The sequence below is a fragment of the Arachis hypogaea genome, chromosome 7 (assembly GCF_003086295.3).
Source record: "Arachis hypogaea cultivar Tifrunner chromosome 7, arahy.Tifrunner.gnm2.J5K5, whole genome shotgun sequence".
Lineage (NCBI taxonomy): Eukaryota > Viridiplantae > Streptophyta > Magnoliopsida > Fabales > Fabaceae > Arachis > Arachis hypogaea.
Window position 1 is genome coordinate 37,360,446 of NC_092042.1, and position 2,558 is coordinate 37,363,003.

At 43.2% G+C, this 2,558-nt stretch overlaps 1 non-coding gene across 1 annotated transcript; it reads left to right on the plus strand.

The window, feature by feature from the left end:
- The first annotated feature begins 2,231 nt into the window (after window positions 1–2,231).
- Window positions 2,232–2,339, plus strand: LOC112704588 (small nucleolar RNA R71). The gene has a single exon (XR_003155205.1). It is a non-coding gene; the product is annotated as a small nucleolar RNA R71 (small nucleolar RNA).
- The last annotated feature ends 219 nt before the right edge of the window (window positions 2,340–2,558 follow it).

The window sequence follows — 2,558 nt, forward strand, 5'->3', positions numbered from 1 at the left end:
TTGGGGAAGAGGTGTTGAGGTGATTGGTGAATGGGTGAAGAAGAGAGAGAGAGTGTTGGGGTAGGTGGGGATCCTGTGGGGTCCACAGATCCTGAGGTGTCAAGAAAAAGTCATCCCTGCTCCAAGTGGCGAGCAAAATTGCTCCCTATGCCAATTCTGGCGTTAAACGCCGGGATGGCACCCATTTCTGGCATTTAACGCTAGCTTCTTGCCCTTTCCCGGCGTTTAACGCCAGTCTGGTGCCCCTTTCTGGCGTTAAACGCCCAGAATGGTGCCAGACTGGGCGTTAAGCGCCTATTTGCTGCCTTTACTGGCGTTTAAACACCAGCAAGGTCTTCCTCCAGGGTGTGCTATTTTTCTTTCTGTTTTTCATTCTGTTTTTGCTTTTTCAATTGATTTTGTGACTTCCCATGATCATCAACCTACAGAAAACATAAAATAACAAAGGAAAATTAGATAAATATAACATTGGGTTGCCTCCCAACAAGCGCTTCTTTAATGTCAGTAGCTTGACAGTGGGCTCTCATGGAGCCTCACAGATACTCAGAGCAATGTTGGAACCTCCCAACACCAAACTTAGAGTTTGAATGTGGGGGTTCAACACCAAACTTAGAATTTGGTTGTGGCCTCCCAACACCAAACTTAGAGTTTGACTGTGGGGGCTCTGTTTGACTCTGTTTTGAGAGAAGCTCTTCATGCTTTCTCTCCATGGTGACAGAGGGATATCCTTGAGCCTTAAACACAAAGGATTCTTCATTCACTTGAATGATCAATTCTCCTCTGTCCACATCAATCACAGCCTTTGCTATGGCTAGGAAGGGTCTGCCAAGGATGATGGATTCATTCATGCACTTCCCAGTTTCTAGGACTATGAAATCAGCAGGGATGTAATAGTCTTCAATCTTTACCAGAACATCCACTACAAGCCCATAAGCTTGTTTTCTTGAATTGTCTGCCATCTCTAGTGAGATTCTTGCAGCTTGTACCTCAAAGATCCCTAGCTTCTCCATTACAGAGAGAGGCATGAGGTTTACACTTGACCCTAGGTCACACAAGGCCTTCTTGAAGGTCATGGTGCCTATGGAACAAGGTATTGAGAACTTCCCAGGATCTTGTCTCTTTTGAGGTAGTTTCTGCCTAGACCAGTTATCCAATTCTTTGGTGAGCAAAGGGGGTTCATCCTCCCAAGTCTCATTACCAAATAACTTGTCATTTAGCTTCATGATTGCTCCAAAGTATTTAGCAACTTGCTCTTCAGTGACATCTTCATCCTCTTCAGAAGAAGAATATTCATCAGAGCTCATGAATGGCAGAAGTAAATCCAATGGAATCTCTATGGTCTCATTATGAGCCTCAGATTCTCATGGTTCCTTATTAGGGAACTCATTGGAGGCCAATAGACGTCCATTGAGGTCTTCCTCAGTGGCGATCACTGCCTCTTCCTCCTCTCCAAGTTCGGCCATGTGGGTCATGTTAATGGCCTTGCATTCTCCTTTTGGATTCTCTTCTGTATTGCTTGGAGGAGTACTAGGAGGGAGTTCAGTAATTTTCTTTCTCAGCTGTCCCACCTGTGCCTCCAAGTTTCTAATAGAGGACCTTATTTCAGTCATGAAACTTTGAGTGGTTTTGATTAGATCAGAGACCATGGTTGCTAAGTCAGAGTGGCTCTGTTTAGAATTCTCTGTCTGTTGCTGAGAAGATGATGGAAAAGGCTTGCCATTGCTAAACCTGTTTCTTCCACCATTATTGTTGTTAAAACCTTGTTGAGGTCTCTGTTGATCCTTCCATGAGTGATTTGAATGATTTCTCCATGAAGAATTATAGGTGTTTCCATAGGGTTCTCCCATGTAATTCACCTCTTCCATTGAAGGGTTCTCAGGATCATAAGCTTCTTCTTCAGATGAAGCGTCCTTAGTACTGCCTGGTGCAGCTTGCATTCCGGACAGACTTTGAGAAATCATATTGACTTGCTGGGTCAATATTTTATTCTGAGCCAATATGGCATTCAGAGTATCAATCTCAAGAACTCCTTTCTTCTGATTTGTCCCATTGTTCACAGGATTCCTTTCAGAAGTGTACATGAATTGGTTATTTGCAACCATTTCAATTAGTTCTTGAGCTTCTGCAGGCGTCTTCTTCAGATGAAGAGATCCTCCAGTAGAGCTATCCAAAGACATCTTGGACAATTTAGACAGATCATCATAGAAGATACCTATGATGCTCCATTCAGAAAGCATGTCAGAAGGGCACTTTTTGATCAATTGTTTGTATCTTTCCCAAGCTTCATAGAGGGATTCACCTTCCTTATGTCTGAAGGTTTGGACTTCCACTCTAAGCTTACTCAATTTTTGAGGTGGAAAGAACTTTGCCAAGAAGGCATTGACTAGCTTTTCCCAAGAGTTCAGGCTTTCTTTAGGTTGTGAGTCCAACCATATCCTAGCTCTGTCTCTTACAACAAAAGGGTATATCATAAGTCTGTAGACCTCAGGGTCAACCCCATTAGTCTTGACAGTGTCACAGATTTGCAAGAACTCAGCTAAAAACTGATGAGGATCTTC